At 47.0% G+C, this 12,500-nt stretch overlaps 34 non-coding genes and 9 pseudogenes across 34 annotated transcripts in view; all 43 read right to left on the bottom strand.

Annotated features, from left to right (window-relative positions):
* Positions 1-65, bottom strand: part of LOC146242765 (5S ribosomal RNA) — a 119-nt gene extending 54 nt beyond the window's left edge. The window contains exon 1 of the ribosomal RNA XR_014739456.1: positions 1-65. This exon is cut by the window's left edge and continues 54 nt beyond it. This is a non-coding gene — a ribosomal RNA (5S ribosomal RNA).
* Positions 66-243: 178 nt separating this feature from the next.
* LOC146242764 (5S ribosomal RNA) lies at positions 244-352 on the bottom strand (annotated as a pseudogene).
* A 185-nt stretch (positions 353-537) lies between these two features.
* On the bottom strand, positions 538-656 carry LOC146242763 (5S ribosomal RNA). Its single transcript, XR_014740391.1, has one exon. It is a non-coding gene; the product is annotated as a 5S ribosomal RNA (ribosomal RNA).
* A 178-nt stretch (positions 657-834) lies between these two features.
* On the bottom strand, positions 835-953 carry LOC146242762 (5S ribosomal RNA). The gene has a single exon (XR_014737749.1). It is a non-coding gene; the product is annotated as a 5S ribosomal RNA (ribosomal RNA).
* A 172-nt stretch (positions 954-1,125) lies between these two features.
* Positions 1,126-1,244, bottom strand: LOC146242761 (5S ribosomal RNA). Its single transcript, XR_014737439.1, has one exon. It is a non-coding gene; the product is annotated as a 5S ribosomal RNA (ribosomal RNA).
* Positions 1,245-1,430: 186 nt separating this feature from the next.
* LOC146242760 (5S ribosomal RNA) lies at positions 1,431-1,549 on the bottom strand. The gene has a single exon (XR_014737437.1). It is a non-coding gene; the product is annotated as a 5S ribosomal RNA (ribosomal RNA).
* Positions 1,550-1,723: 174 nt separating this feature from the next.
* On the bottom strand, positions 1,724-1,842 carry LOC146242759 (5S ribosomal RNA). The gene has a single exon (XR_014737436.1). It is a non-coding gene; the product is annotated as a 5S ribosomal RNA (ribosomal RNA).
* Positions 1,843-2,032: 190 nt separating this feature from the next.
* On the bottom strand, positions 2,033-2,141 carry LOC146242758 (5S ribosomal RNA; annotated as a pseudogene).
* Positions 2,142-2,315: 174 nt separating this feature from the next.
* LOC146242757 (5S ribosomal RNA) lies at positions 2,316-2,424 on the bottom strand (annotated as a pseudogene).
* Positions 2,425-2,606: 182 nt separating this feature from the next.
* LOC146242756 (5S ribosomal RNA) lies at positions 2,607-2,725 on the bottom strand. The gene has a single exon (XR_014740402.1). It is a non-coding gene; the product is annotated as a 5S ribosomal RNA (ribosomal RNA).
* A 172-nt stretch (positions 2,726-2,897) lies between these two features.
* Positions 2,898-3,016, bottom strand: LOC146242755 (5S ribosomal RNA). Its single transcript, XR_014737435.1, has one exon. It is a non-coding gene; the product is annotated as a 5S ribosomal RNA (ribosomal RNA).
* Positions 3,017-3,192: 176 nt separating this feature from the next.
* Positions 3,193-3,301, bottom strand: LOC146242754 (5S ribosomal RNA; annotated as a pseudogene).
* Positions 3,302-3,475: 174 nt separating this feature from the next.
* LOC146242753 (5S ribosomal RNA) lies at positions 3,476-3,594 on the bottom strand. The gene has a single exon (XR_014737737.1). It is a non-coding gene; the product is annotated as a 5S ribosomal RNA (ribosomal RNA).
* Positions 3,595-3,758: 164 nt separating this feature from the next.
* Positions 3,759-3,877, bottom strand: LOC146242752 (5S ribosomal RNA). The gene has a single exon (XR_014737434.1). It is a non-coding gene; the product is annotated as a 5S ribosomal RNA (ribosomal RNA).
* Positions 3,878-4,051: 174 nt separating this feature from the next.
* On the bottom strand, positions 4,052-4,160 carry LOC146242751 (5S ribosomal RNA; annotated as a pseudogene).
* A 186-nt stretch (positions 4,161-4,346) lies between these two features.
* LOC146242750 (5S ribosomal RNA) lies at positions 4,347-4,465 on the bottom strand. Its single transcript, XR_014740390.1, has one exon. It is a non-coding gene; the product is annotated as a 5S ribosomal RNA (ribosomal RNA).
* A 178-nt stretch (positions 4,466-4,643) lies between these two features.
* Positions 4,644-4,762, bottom strand: LOC146242749 (5S ribosomal RNA). The gene has a single exon (XR_014737725.1). It is a non-coding gene; the product is annotated as a 5S ribosomal RNA (ribosomal RNA).
* Positions 4,763-4,934: 172 nt separating this feature from the next.
* LOC146242748 (5S ribosomal RNA) lies at positions 4,935-5,053 on the bottom strand. Its single transcript, XR_014737433.1, has one exon. It is a non-coding gene; the product is annotated as a 5S ribosomal RNA (ribosomal RNA).
* A 192-nt stretch (positions 5,054-5,245) lies between these two features.
* LOC146242747 (5S ribosomal RNA) lies at positions 5,246-5,364 on the bottom strand. Its single transcript, XR_014737432.1, has one exon. It is a non-coding gene; the product is annotated as a 5S ribosomal RNA (ribosomal RNA).
* A 174-nt stretch (positions 5,365-5,538) lies between these two features.
* On the bottom strand, positions 5,539-5,647 carry LOC146242746 (5S ribosomal RNA; annotated as a pseudogene).
* Positions 5,648-5,829: 182 nt separating this feature from the next.
* Positions 5,830-5,948, bottom strand: LOC146242745 (5S ribosomal RNA). The gene has a single exon (XR_014740401.1). It is a non-coding gene; the product is annotated as a 5S ribosomal RNA (ribosomal RNA).
* A 172-nt stretch (positions 5,949-6,120) lies between these two features.
* Positions 6,121-6,239, bottom strand: LOC146242744 (5S ribosomal RNA). The gene has a single exon (XR_014737430.1). It is a non-coding gene; the product is annotated as a 5S ribosomal RNA (ribosomal RNA).
* Positions 6,240-6,415: 176 nt separating this feature from the next.
* LOC146242743 (5S ribosomal RNA) lies at positions 6,416-6,524 on the bottom strand (annotated as a pseudogene).
* A 174-nt stretch (positions 6,525-6,698) lies between these two features.
* Positions 6,699-6,817, bottom strand: LOC146242742 (5S ribosomal RNA). Its single transcript, XR_014737712.1, has one exon. It is a non-coding gene; the product is annotated as a 5S ribosomal RNA (ribosomal RNA).
* A 164-nt stretch (positions 6,818-6,981) lies between these two features.
* LOC146242741 (5S ribosomal RNA) lies at positions 6,982-7,100 on the bottom strand. Its single transcript, XR_014737429.1, has one exon. It is a non-coding gene; the product is annotated as a 5S ribosomal RNA (ribosomal RNA).
* A 174-nt stretch (positions 7,101-7,274) lies between these two features.
* Positions 7,275-7,383, bottom strand: LOC146242740 (5S ribosomal RNA; annotated as a pseudogene).
* Positions 7,384-7,569: 186 nt separating this feature from the next.
* Positions 7,570-7,688, bottom strand: LOC146242739 (5S ribosomal RNA). The gene has a single exon (XR_014740388.1). It is a non-coding gene; the product is annotated as a 5S ribosomal RNA (ribosomal RNA).
* A 176-nt stretch (positions 7,689-7,864) lies between these two features.
* On the bottom strand, positions 7,865-7,983 carry LOC146242738 (5S ribosomal RNA). The gene has a single exon (XR_014737700.1). It is a non-coding gene; the product is annotated as a 5S ribosomal RNA (ribosomal RNA).
* A 172-nt stretch (positions 7,984-8,155) lies between these two features.
* LOC146242737 (5S ribosomal RNA) lies at positions 8,156-8,274 on the bottom strand. Its single transcript, XR_014737428.1, has one exon. It is a non-coding gene; the product is annotated as a 5S ribosomal RNA (ribosomal RNA).
* Positions 8,275-8,466: 192 nt separating this feature from the next.
* LOC146242736 (5S ribosomal RNA) lies at positions 8,467-8,585 on the bottom strand. Its single transcript, XR_014737426.1, has one exon. It is a non-coding gene; the product is annotated as a 5S ribosomal RNA (ribosomal RNA).
* Positions 8,586-8,759: 174 nt separating this feature from the next.
* Positions 8,760-8,878, bottom strand: LOC146242735 (5S ribosomal RNA). The gene has a single exon (XR_014737425.1). It is a non-coding gene; the product is annotated as a 5S ribosomal RNA (ribosomal RNA).
* Positions 8,879-9,056: 178 nt separating this feature from the next.
* Positions 9,057-9,175, bottom strand: LOC146242734 (5S ribosomal RNA). Its single transcript, XR_014737423.1, has one exon. It is a non-coding gene; the product is annotated as a 5S ribosomal RNA (ribosomal RNA).
* Positions 9,176-9,361: 186 nt separating this feature from the next.
* Positions 9,362-9,480, bottom strand: LOC146242733 (5S ribosomal RNA). Its single transcript, XR_014737422.1, has one exon. It is a non-coding gene; the product is annotated as a 5S ribosomal RNA (ribosomal RNA).
* A 174-nt stretch (positions 9,481-9,654) lies between these two features.
* On the bottom strand, positions 9,655-9,773 carry LOC146242732 (5S ribosomal RNA). The gene has a single exon (XR_014737421.1). It is a non-coding gene; the product is annotated as a 5S ribosomal RNA (ribosomal RNA).
* Positions 9,774-9,947: 174 nt separating this feature from the next.
* LOC146242731 (5S ribosomal RNA) lies at positions 9,948-10,065 on the bottom strand (annotated as a pseudogene).
* Positions 10,066-10,265: 200 nt separating this feature from the next.
* On the bottom strand, positions 10,266-10,384 carry LOC146242730 (5S ribosomal RNA). The gene has a single exon (XR_014737420.1). It is a non-coding gene; the product is annotated as a 5S ribosomal RNA (ribosomal RNA).
* Positions 10,385-10,554: 170 nt separating this feature from the next.
* On the bottom strand, positions 10,555-10,673 carry LOC146242729 (5S ribosomal RNA). Its single transcript, XR_014737419.1, has one exon. It is a non-coding gene; the product is annotated as a 5S ribosomal RNA (ribosomal RNA).
* A 172-nt stretch (positions 10,674-10,845) lies between these two features.
* On the bottom strand, positions 10,846-10,964 carry LOC146242728 (5S ribosomal RNA). The gene has a single exon (XR_014737417.1). It is a non-coding gene; the product is annotated as a 5S ribosomal RNA (ribosomal RNA).
* Positions 10,965-11,136: 172 nt separating this feature from the next.
* LOC146242727 (5S ribosomal RNA) lies at positions 11,137-11,255 on the bottom strand. Its single transcript, XR_014740045.1, has one exon. It is a non-coding gene; the product is annotated as a 5S ribosomal RNA (ribosomal RNA).
* Positions 11,256-11,441: 186 nt separating this feature from the next.
* LOC146242726 (5S ribosomal RNA) lies at positions 11,442-11,560 on the bottom strand. Its single transcript, XR_014739173.1, has one exon. It is a non-coding gene; the product is annotated as a 5S ribosomal RNA (ribosomal RNA).
* Positions 11,561-11,742: 182 nt separating this feature from the next.
* LOC146242725 (5S ribosomal RNA) lies at positions 11,743-11,861 on the bottom strand. The gene has a single exon (XR_014737415.1). It is a non-coding gene; the product is annotated as a 5S ribosomal RNA (ribosomal RNA).
* A 174-nt stretch (positions 11,862-12,035) lies between these two features.
* On the bottom strand, positions 12,036-12,154 carry LOC146242724 (5S ribosomal RNA). The gene has a single exon (XR_014737414.1). It is a non-coding gene; the product is annotated as a 5S ribosomal RNA (ribosomal RNA).
* Positions 12,155-12,328: 174 nt separating this feature from the next.
* LOC146242723 (5S ribosomal RNA) lies at positions 12,329-12,447 on the bottom strand. Its single transcript, XR_014737413.1, has one exon. It is a non-coding gene; the product is annotated as a 5S ribosomal RNA (ribosomal RNA).
* Between the last annotated feature and the right edge of the window lie 53 nt (positions 12,448-12,500).

The raw sequence follows: 12,500 nt of genomic DNA, 5'->3' as shown, positions 1-12,500 counted from the left end.
CCGACCCTGCTTAGCTTCCGAGATCAGACGAGATCGGGCGTTGCCAGGCTGGTATGGCCATACGAAATAAGTTGACAACCATAGGCTACTTATCCATATACAGATTTAGCAATTGACAATGCAAGGTGGTCTCTCTCTCTCTCTCTCTCTCTCGTGTCAAAATGAAAACAGCTTCCAGCCCCTTTCATGAAGGACTACTTGTGCATATTGCAAGATTTCAGTTTCTAAGTGAATGAGCAAAAGAGCATACAGCACCTGGTATTCCCAGGCGGTCTCCCATCCAAGTACTAACCAGGCCCGACCCTGCTTAGCTTCCGAGATCAGGCGTTGCCAGGCTGGTATGGCCGTACGAAATAAGTTGACAACCATAGGCTACTTATCCATATACAGATTTAGCAATTGACAATGCAAGGTAGTCTCTCTCTCTCTCTCTCTCTCTCTCTCTCTCGTGTCAAAATGAAAACAGCTTCCAGCCCCTTTCATGAAGGACTACTTGTGCATATTGCAAGATGTCAGTTTCTAAGTGAATGAGAAAAGAGCATACAGCACCTGGTATTCCCAGGCGGTCTCCCATCCAAGTACTAACCAGGCCCGACCCTGCTTAGCTTCCGAGATCAGACGAGATCGGGCATGGCCAGGCTGGTATGGCCGTACGAAATACGTTGACAACCATAGGCTACTTATCCATATACAGATTTAGCAATTGACAATGCAAGGTAGTCTCTCTCTCTCTCTCTCTCTCTCGTGTCAAAATGAAAACAGCTTCCAGCCCCTTTCATGAAGGACTACTTGTGCATATTGCAAGATTTCAGTTTCTAAGTGAATGAGCAAAAGAGCATACAGCACCTGGTATTCCCAGGCGGTCTCCCATCCAAGTACTAACCAGGCCCAACCCTGCTTAGCTTCCGAGATCAGACGAGATCGGGCGTTGCCAGGCTGGTATGGCCGTACGAAATAAGTTGACAACCATAGGCTACTTATCCATATACAGATTTAGCAATTGACAATGCAAGGTGGTCTCTCTCTCTCTCTCTCTCCCTCTCGTGTCAAAATGAAAACAGCTTCCAGCCCCTTTCATGAAGGACTACTTGTGCATATTGCAAGATTTCAGTTTCTAAGTGAATGAGCATACAGCACCTGGTATTCCCAGGCGGTCTCCCATCCAAGTACTAACCAGGCCCGACCCTGCTTAGCTTCCGAGATCAGACGAGATCGGGCGTTGCCAGGCTGGTATGGCCGTACGAAATAAGTTGACAACCATAGGCTACTTATCCATATACAGATTTAGCAATTGACAATGCAAGGTGGTCTCTCTCTCTCTCTCTCTCTCTCTCTCTCTCGTGTCAAAATGAAAACAGTTTCCAGCCCCTTTCATGAAGGACTACTTGTGCATATTGCAAGATGTCAGTTTCTAAGTGAATGAGCAAAAGAGCATACAGCACCTGGTATTCCCAGGCGGTCTCCCATCCAAGTACTAACCAGGCCCGACCCTGCTTAGCTTCCGAGATCAGACGAGATCGGGCGTTGCCAGGCTGGTATGGCCGTACGAAATAAGTTGACAACCATAGGCTACTTATCCATATACAGATTTAGCAATTGACAATGCAAGGTAGTCTCTCTCTCTCTATCTCTCGTGTCAAAATGAAAACAGCTTCCAGCCCCTTTCATGAAGGACTACTTGTGCATATTGCAAGATGTCAGTTTCTAAGTGAATGAGCAAAAGAGCATACAGCACCTGGTATTCCCAGGCGGTCTCCCATCCAAGTACTAACCAGGCCCGACCCTGCTTAGCTTCCGAGATCAGACGAGATCGGGCGTTGCCAGGCTGGTATGGCCGTACGAAATAAGTTGACAACCATAGGCTACTTATCCATATACAGATTTAGCAATTGACAATGCAAGGTAGTCTCTCTCTCTCTCTCTCTCTCTCTCTCTCTCTCTCGTGTCAAAATGAAAACAGCTTCCAGCCCCTTTCATGAAGGACTACTTGTGCATATTGCAAGATGTCAGTTTCTAAGTGAATGAGCAAAAGAGCATACAGCACCTGGTATTCCCAGGCGGTCTCCCATCCAAGTACTAACCAGGCCCGACCCTGCTTAGCTTCCGAGATCAGACGTTGCCAGACTGGTATGGCCGTACGAAATAAGTTGACAACCATAGGCTACTTATCCATATACAGATTTAGCAATTGACAATGCAAGGTGGTCTCTCTCTCTCTCTCTCTCGTGTCAAAATGAAAACAGCTTCCAGCCCCTTTCATGAAGGACTACTTGTGCATATTGCAAGATTTCAGTTTCTAAGTGAATGAGCAAAAGAGCATACAGCACCTGGTATTCCCAGGCGGTCTCCCATCCAAGTACTAACCAGGCCCGACCCTGCTTAGCTTCCGAGATCAGGCGTTGCCAGGCTGGTATGGCCGTACGAAATAAGTTGACAACCATAGGCTACTTATCCATATACAGATTTAGCAATTGACAATGCAAGGTAGTCTCTCTCTCTCTCTCTCTCTCTCTCTCGTGTCAAAATGAAAACAGCTTCCAGCCCCTTTCATGAAGGACTACTTGTGCATATTGCAAGATTTCAGTTTCTAAGTGAATGAGCAAAAGAGCATACAGCACCTGGTATTCCCAGGCGGTCTCCCATCCAAGTACTAACCAGGCCCAACCCTGCTTAGCTTCCGAGATCAGACGAGATCGGGCGTTGCCAGGCTGGTATGGCCGTACCAAATAAGTTGACAACCATAGGCTACTTATCCATATACAGATTTAGCAATTGACAATGCAAGGTGGTCTCTCTCTCTCTCTCTCTCCCTCTCGTGTCAAAATGAAAACAGCTTCCAGCCCCTTTCATGAAGGACTACTTGTGCATATTGCAAGATTTCAGTTTCTAAGTGAATGAGCATACAGCACCTGGTATTCCCAGGCGGTCTCCCATCCAAGTACTAACCAGGCCCGACCCTGCTTAGCTTCCGAGATCAGACGAGATCGGGCGTTGCCAGGCTGGTATGGCCGTACGAAATAAGTTGACAACCATAGGCTACTTATCCATATACAGATTTAGCAATTGACAATGCAAGGTGGTCTCTCTCTCTCTCTCTCTCTCGTGTCAAAATGAAAACAGTTTCCAGCCCCTTTCATGAAGGACTACTTGTGCATATTGCAAGATGTCAGTTTCTAAGTGAATGAGCAAAAGAGCATACAGCACCTGGTATTCCCAGGCGGTCTCCCATCCAAGTACTAACCAGGCCCGACCCTGCTTAGCTTCCGAGATCAGGCGTTGCCAGGCTGGTATGGCCGTACGAAATAAGTTGACAACCATAGGCTACTTATCCATATACAGATTTAGCAATTGACAATGCAAGGTAGTCTCTCTCTCTCTATCTCTCGTGTCAAAATGAAAACAGCTTCCAGCCCCTTTCATGAAGGACTACTTGTGCATATTGCAAGATTTCAGTTTCTAAGTGAATGAGCAAAAGAGCATACAGCACCTGGTATTCCCAGGCGGTCTCCCATCCAAGTACTAACCAGGCCCAACCCTGCTTAGCTTCCGAGATCAGACGAGATCGGGCGTTGCCAGGCTGGTATGGCCGTACGAAATAAGTTGACAACCATAGGCTACTTATCCATATACAGATTTAGCAATTGACAATGCAAGGTGGTCTCTCTCTCTCCCTCTCGTGTCAAAATGAAAACAGCTTCCAGCCCCTTACATGAAGGACTACTTGTGCATATTGCAAGATTTCAGTTTCTAAGTGAATGAGCATACAGCACCTGGTATTCCCAGGCGGTCTCCCATCCAAGTACTAACCAGGCCCGACCCTGCTTAGCTTCCGAGATCAGACGAGATCGGGCGTTGCCAGGCTGGTATGGCCGTACGAAATAAGTTGACAACCATAGGCTACTTATCCATATACAGATTTAGCAATTGACAATGCAAGGTGGTCTCTCTCTCTCTCTCTCTCGTGTCAAAATGAAAACAGCTTCCAGCCCCTTTCATGAAGGACTACTTGTGCATATTGCAAGATTTCAGTTTCTAAGTGAATGAGCAAAAGAGCATACAGCACCTGGTATTCCCAGGCGGTCTCCCATCCAAGTACTAACCAGGCCCGACCCTGCTTAGCTTCCGAGATCAGGCGTTGCCAGGCTGGTATGGCCGTACGAAATAAGTTGACAACCATAGGCTACTTATCCATATACAGATTTAGCAATTGACAATGCAAGGTAGTCTCTCTCTCTCTCTCTCTCTCTCTCTCTCTCGTGTCAAAATGAAAACAGCTTCCAGCCCCTTTCATGAAGGACTACTTGTGCATATTGCAAGATGTCAGTTTCTAAGTGAATGAGCAAAAGAGCATACAGCACCTGGTATTCCCAGGCGGTCTCCCATCCAAGTACTAACCAGGCCCGACCCTGCTTAGCTTCCGAGATCAGACGAGATCGGGCATGGCCAGGCTGGTATGGCCGTACGAAATACGTTGACAACCATAGGCTACTTATCCATATACAGATTTAGCAATTGACAATGCAAGGTAGTCTCTCTCTCTCTCTCTCTCTCTCGTGTCAAAATGAAAACAGCTTCCAGCCCCTTTCATGAAGGACTACTTGTGCATATTGCAAGATTTCAGTTTCTAAGTGAATGAGCAAAAGAGCATACAGCACCTGGTATTCCCAGGCGGTCTCCCATCCAAGTACTAACCAGGCCCAACCCTGCTTAGCTTCCGAGATCAGACGAGATCGGGCGTTGCCAGGCTGGTATGGCCGTACGAAATAAGTTGACAACCATAGGCTACTTATCCATATACAGATTTAGCAATTGACAATGCAAGGTGGTCTCTCTCTCTCTCTCTCTCCCTCTCGTGTCAAAATGAAAACAGCTTCCAGCCCCTTTCATGAAGGACTACTTGTGCATATTGCAAGATTTCAGTTTCTAAGTGAATGAGCATACAGCACCTGGTATTCCCAGGCGGTCTCCCATCCAAGTACTAACCAGGCCCGACCCTGCTTAGCTTCCGAGATCAGACGAGATCGGGCGTTGCCAGGCTGGTATGGCCGTACGAAATAAGTTGACAACCATAGGCTACTTATCCATATACAGATTTAGCAATTGACAATGCAAGGTGGTCTCTCTCTCTCTCTCTCTCTCTCTCTCTCTCTCTCTCGTGTCAAAATGAAAACAGTTTCCAGCCCCTTTCATGAAGGACTACTTGTGCATATTGCAAGATGTCAGTTTCTAAGTGAATGAGCAAAAGAGCATACAGCACCTGGTATTCCCAGGCGGTCTCCCATCCAAGTACTAACCAGGCCCGACCCTGCTTAGCTTCCGAGATCAGACGAGATCGGGCGTTGCCAGGCTGGTATGGCCGTACGAAATAAGTTGACAACCATAGGCTACTTATCCATATACAGATTTAGCAATTGACAATGCAAGGTAGTCTCTCTCTCTCTATCTCTCGTGTCAAAATGAAAACAGCTTCCAGCCCATTTCATGAAGGACTACTTGTGCATATTGCAAGATGTCAGTTTCTAAGTGAATGAGCAAAAGAGCATACAGCACCTGGTATTCCCAGGCGGTCTCCCATCCAAGTACTAACCAGGCCCGACCCTGCTTAGCTTCCGAGATCAGGCGTTGCCAGGCTGGTATGGCCGTACGAAATAAGTTGACAACCATAGGCTACTTATCCATATACAGATTTAGCAATTGACAATGCAAGGTAGTCTCTCTCTCTCTCTCTCTCTCTCTCTCGTGTCAAAATGAAAACAGCTTCCAGCCCCTTTCATGAAGGACTACTTGTGCATATTGCAAGATTTCAGTTTCTAAGTGAATGAGCAAAAGAGCATACAGCACCTGGTATTCCCAGGCGGTCTCCCATCCAAGTACTAACCAGGCCCAACCCTGCTTAGCTTCCGAGATCAGACGAGATCGGGCGTTGCCAGGCTGGTATGGCCGTACCAAATAAGTTGACAACCATAGGCTACTTATCCATATACAGATTTAGCAATTGACAATGCAAGGTGGTCTCTCTCTCTCTCTCTCTCCCTCTCGTGTCAAAATGAAAACAGCTTCCAGCCCCTTTCATGAAGGACTACTTGTGCATATTGCAAGATTTCAGTTTCTAAGTGAATGAGCATACAGCACCTGGTATTCCCAGGCGGTCTCCCATCCAAGTACTAACCAGGCCCGACCCTGCTTAGCTTCCGAGATCAGACGAGATCGGGCGTTGCCAGGCTGGTATGGCCGTACGAAATAAGTTGACAACCATAGGCTACTTATCCATATACAGATTTAGCAATTGACAATGCAAGGTGGTCTCTCTCTCTCTCTCTCTCTCGTGTCAAAATGAAAACAGTTTCCAGCCCCTTTCATGAAGGACTACTTGTGCATATTGCAAGATGTCAGTTTCTAAGTGAATGAGCAAAAGAGCATACAGCACCTGGTATTCCCAGGCGGTCTCCCATCCAAGTACTAACCAGGCCCGACCCTGCTTAGCTTCCGAGATCAGGCGTTGCCAGGCTGGTATGGCCGTACGAAATAAGTTGACAACCATAGGCTACTTATCCATATACAGATTTAGCAATTGACAATGCAAGGTAGTCTCTCTCTCTCTATCTCTCGTGTCAAAATGAAAACAGCTTCCAGCCCCTTTCATGAAGGACTACTTGTGCATATTGCAAGATTTCAGTTTCTAAGTGAATGAGCAAAAGAGCATACAGCACCTGGTATTCCCAGGCGGTCTCCCATCCAAGTACTAACCAGGCCCAACCCTGCTTAGCTTCCGAGATCAGACGAGATCGGGCGTTGCCAGGCTGGTATGGCCGTACGAAATAAGTTGACAACCATAGGCTACTTATCCATATACAGATTTAGCAATTGACAATGCAAGGTGGTCTCTCTCTCTCCCTCTCGTGTCAAAATGAAAACAGCTTCCAGCCCCTTACATGAAGGACTACTTGTGCATATTGCAAGATTTCAGTTTCTAAGTGAATGAGCATACAGCACCTGGTATTCCCAGGCGGTCTCCCATCCAAGTACTAACCAGGCCCGACCCTGCTTAGCTTCCGAGATCAGACGAGATCGGGCGTTGCCAGGCTGGTATGGCCGTACGAAATAAGTTGACAACCATAGGCTACTTATCCATATACAGATTTAGCAATTGACAATGCAAGGTGGTCTCTCTCTCTCTCTCTCTCGTGTCAAAATGAAAACAGCTTCCAGCCCCTTTCATGAAGGACTACTTGTGCATATTGCAAGATTTCAGTTTCTAAGTGAATGAGCAAAAGAGCATACAGCACCTGGTATTCCCAGGCGGTCTCCCATCCAAGTACTAACCAGGCCCGACCCTGCTTAGCTTCCGAGATCAGGCGTTGCCAGGCTGGTATGGCCGTACGAAATAAGTTGACAACCATAGGCTACTTATCCATATACAGATTTAGCAATTGACAATGCAAGGTAGTCTCTCTCTCTCTCTCTCTCTCTCTCTCTCTCGTGTCAAAATGAAAACAGCTTCCAGCCCCTTTCATGAAGGACTACTTGTGCATATTGCAAGATGTCAGTTTCTAAGTGAATGAGCAAAAGAGCATACAGCACCTGGTATTCCCAGGCGGTCTCCCATCCAAGTACTAACCAGGCCCGACCCTGCTTAGCTTCCGAGATCAGACGAGATCGGGCATGGCCAGGCTGGTATGGCCGTACGAAATACGTTGACAACCATAGGCTACTTATCCATATACAGATTTAGCAATTGACAATGCAAGGTAGTCTCTCTCTCTCTCTCTCTCTCGTGTCAAAATGAAAACAGCTTCCAGCCCCTTTCATGAAGGACTACTTGTGCATATTGCAAGATTTCAGTTTCTAAGTGAATGAGCAAAAGAGCATACAGCACCTGGTATTCCCAGGCGGTCTCCCATCCAAGTACTAACCAGGCCCAACCCTGCTTAGCTTCCGAGATCAGACGAGATCGGGCGTTGCCAGGCTGGTATGGCCGTACGAAATAAGTTGACAACCATAGGCTACTTATCCATATACAGATTTAGCAATTGACAATGCAAGGTGGTCTCTCTCTCTCTCTCTCTCCCTCTCGTGTCAAAATGAAAACAGCTTCCAGCCCCTTTCATGAAGGACTACTTGTGCATATTGCAAGATTTCAGTTTCTAAGTGAATGAGCATACAGCACCTGGTATTCCCAGGCGGTCTCCCATCCAAGTACTAACCAGGCCCGACCCTGCTTAGCTTCCGAGATCAGACGAGATCGGGCGTTGCCAGGCTGGTATGGCCGTACGAAATAAGTTGACAACCATAGGCTACTTATCCATATACAGATTTAGCAATTGACAATGCAAGGTGGTCTCTCTCTCTCTCTCTCTCTCTCTCTCTCTCTCTCTCGTGTCAAAATGAAAACAGTTTCCAGCCCCTTTCATGAAGGACTACTTGTGCATATTGCAAGATGTCAGTTTCTAAGTGAATGAGCAAAAGAGCATACAGCACCTGGTATTCCCAGGCGGTCTCCCATCCAAGTACTAACCAGGCCCGACCCTGCTTAGCTTCCGAGATCAGACGAGATCGGGCGTTGCCAGGCTGGTATGGCCGTACGAAATAAGTTGACAACCATAGGCTACTTATCCATATACAGATTTAGCAATTGACAATGCAAGGTAGTCTCTCTCTCTCTATCTCTCGTGTCAAAATGAAAACAGCTTCCAGCCCATTTCATGAAGGACTACTTGTGCATATTGCAAGATGTCAGTTTCTAAGTGAATGAGCAAAAGAGCATACAGCACCTGGTATTCCCAGGCGGTCTCCCATCCAAGTACTAACCAGGCCCGACCCTGCTTAGCTTCCGAGATCAGACGAGATCGGGCGTTGCCAGGCTGGTATGGCCGTACGAAATAAGTTGACAACCATAGGCTACTTATCCATATACAGATTTAGCAATTGACAATGCAAGGTGGTCTCTCTCTCTCTCTCTCTCTCTCGTGTCAAAATGAAAACAGCTTCCAGCCCCTTTCATGAAGGACTACTTGTGCATATTGCAAGATTTCAGTTTCTAAGTGAATGAGCAAAAGAGCATACAGCACCTGGTATTCCCAGGCGGTCTCCCATCCAAGTACTAACCAGGCCCGACCCTGCTTAGCTTCCGAGATCAGACGAGATCGGGCGTTGCCAGGCTGGTATGGCCGTACGAAATAAGTTGACAACCATAGGCTACTTATCCATATACAGATTTAGCAATTGACAATGCAAGGTAGTCTCTCTCTCTCTCTCTCTCTCTCTCTCTCTCGTGTCAAAATGAAAACAGCTTCCAGCCCCTTTCATGAAGGACTACTTGTGCATATTGCAAGATGTCAGTTTCTAAGTGAATGAGCAAAAGAGCATACAGCACCTGGTATTCCCAGGCGGTCTCCCATCCAAGTACTAACCAGGCCCGACCCTGCTTAGCTTCCGAGATCAGACGAGATCGGGCGTTGCCAGGCTGGTATGGCCGTACGAAATAAGTTGACAACCATAGGCTACTTATCCATATACAGATTTAGCAATTGACAATGCAAGGTAGTCTCTCTCTCTCTCTCTCTCGTGTCAAAATGAAAACAGCTTCCAGCCCCTTTCATGAAGGACTACTTGTGCATATTGCAAGATGTCAGTTTCTAAGTGAATGAGCAAAAGAGCATACAGCACCTGGTATTCCCAGGCGGTCTCCCATCCAAGTACTAACCAGGCCCGACCCTGCTTAGCTTCCGAGATCAGACGAGATCGGGCGTTGCCAGGCTGGTATGGCCGTACGAAATAAGTTGACAACCATAGGCTACTTATCCATATACAGATTTAGCAATTGACAATGCAAGGTAGTCTCTCTCTCTCTCTCTCTCGTGTCAAAATGAAAACAGCTTCCAGCCCCTTTCATGAAGGACTACTTGTGCATATTGCAAGATGTCAGTTTCTAAGTGAATGAGCAAAAGAGCATACAGCACCTGGTATTCCCAGGCGGTCTCCCATCCAAGTACTAACCAGGCCCGACCCTGCTTAGCTTCCGAGATCAGACGAGATCGGGCGTTGCCAGGCTGGTATGGCGTACCAAATAAGTTGACAACCATAGGCTACTTATCCATATACAGATTTAGCAATTGACAATGCAAGGTAGTCTCTCTCTCTCTCTCTCTCTCTCTCTCTCTCTCTCTCTCTCTCTCGTGTCAAAATGAAAACAGCTTCCAGCCCCTTTCATGAAGGACTACTTGTGCATATTGCAAGATGTCAGTTTCTAAGTGAATGAGCAAAAGAGCATACAGCACCTGGTATTCCCAGGCGGTCTCCCATCCAAGTACTAACCAGGCCCGACCCTGCTTAGCTTCCGAGATCAGACGAGATCGGGCGTTGCCAGGCTGGTATGGCCGTACGAAATAAGTTGACAACCATAGGCTACTTATCCATATACAGATTTAGCAATTGACAATGCAAGGTAGTCTCTCTCTCTCTCTCATGTCAAAATGAAAACAGCTTCCAGCCCCTTTCATGAAGGACTACTTGTGCATATTGCAAGATGTCAGTTTCTAAGTGAATGAGCAAAAGAGCATACAGCACCTGGTATTCCCAGGCGGTCTCCCATCCAAGTACTAACCAGGCCCGACCCTGCTTAGCTTCCGAGATCAGACGAGATCGGGCGTTGCCAGGCTGGTATGGCCGTACGAAATAAGTTGACAACCATAGGCTACTTATCCATATACAGATTTAGCAATTGACAATGCAAGGTAGTCTCTCTCTCTCTCTCTCGTGTCAAAATGAAAACAGCTTCCAGCCCCTTTCATGAAGGACTACTTGTGCATATTGCAAGATGTCAGTTTCTAAGTGAATGAGCAAAAGAGCATACAGCACCTGGTATTCCCAGGCGGTCTCCCATCCAAGTACTAACCAGGCCCGACCCTGCTTAGCTTCCGAGATCAGACGAGATCGGGCGTTGCCAGGCTGGTATGGCCGTACGAAATAAGTTGACAACCATAGGCTACTTATCCATATACAGATTTAGCAATTGACAATGCAAGGTGGTCTCTCTCTCTCTCTCTCGTGTCAAAATGAAAACAGCTTCCAGCCCCTTTCATGAAGGACTACTTGTGCATATTGCAAGATTTCAGTTTCTAAGTGAATGAGCAAAAGAGCATACAGCACCTGGTATTCCCAGGCGGTCTCCCATCCAAGTACTAACCAGGCCCGACCCTGCTTAGCTTCCGAGATCAGACGAGATCAGGCGTTGCCAGGCTGGTATGGCCGTACGAAATAAGTTGACAACCATAGGCTACTTATCCATATACAGATTTAGCAATTGACAATGCAAGGTAGTCTCTCTCTCTCTCTCTCTCTCTCTCTCTCTCGTGTCAAAATGAAAACAGCTTCCAGCCCCTTTCATGAAGGACTACTTGTGCATATTGCAAGATGTCAGTTTCTAAGTGAATGAGCAAAAGAGCATACAGCACCTGGTATTCCCAGGCGGTCTCCCATCCAAGTACTAACCAGGCCCGACCCTGCTTAGCTTCCGAGATCAGACGTGATCGGGCGTTGCCAGGCTGGTATGGCCGTACGAAATAAGTTGACAACCATAGGCTACTTATCCATATACAGATTTAGCAATTCACAATGCAAGGTGGTCTCTCTCTCTCTCTCTCTCTCTCTCTCGTGTCAAAATGAAAACAGTTTCCAGCCCCTTTCATGAAGGACTACTTGTGCATATTGCAAGATGTCAGTTTCTAAGTGAATGAGCAAAAGAGCATACAGCACCTGGTATTCCCAGGCGGTCTCCCATCCAAGTACTAACCAGGCCCGACCCTGCTTAGCTTCCGAGATCAGACGAGATCGGGCGTTGCCAGGCTGGTATGGCCGTACGAAATAAGTTGACAACCATAGGCTACTTATCCATATACAGATTTAGCCATTGACAATGCAAGGTAGTCTCTCTCTCTCTCTCTCTCGTGTCAAAATGAAAACAGCTTCCAGCCCCTTTCATGAAGGACTACTTGTGCATATTGCAAGATGTCAGTTTCTAAGTGAATGAGCAAAAGAGCATACAGCACCTGGTATTCCCAGGCGGTCTCCCATCCAAGTACTAACCAGGCCCGACCCTGCTTAGCTTCCGAGATCAGACGAGATCGGGCGTTGCCAGGCTGGTATGGCCGTACGAAATAAGTTGACAACCATAGGCTACTTATCCATATACAGATTTAGCAATTGACAATGCAAGGTAGTCTCTCTCTCTCTCTCTCTCGTGTCAAAATGAAAACAGCTTCCAGCCCCTTTCATGAAGGACTACTTGTGCATATTGCAAGATGTCAGTTTCTAAGTGAATGAGCAAAAGAGCATACAGCACCTGGTATTCCCAGGCGGTCTCCCATCCAAGTACTAACCAGGCCCGACCCTGCTTAGCTTCCGAGATCAGACGAGATCGGGCGTTGCCAGGCTGGTATGGCCGTACGAAATAAGTTGACAACCATAGGCTACTTATCCATATACAGATTTAGCAATTGACA

This window comes from Hypomesus nipponensis, chromosome 20 (genome assembly GCF_054491055.1).
Source record: "Hypomesus nipponensis isolate SF chromosome 20, ASM5449105v1, whole genome shotgun sequence".
Lineage (NCBI taxonomy): Eukaryota > Metazoa > Chordata > Actinopteri > Osmeriformes > Osmeridae > Hypomesus > Hypomesus nipponensis.
This window is presented reverse-complemented; position numbering and strand designations above follow the sequence as displayed.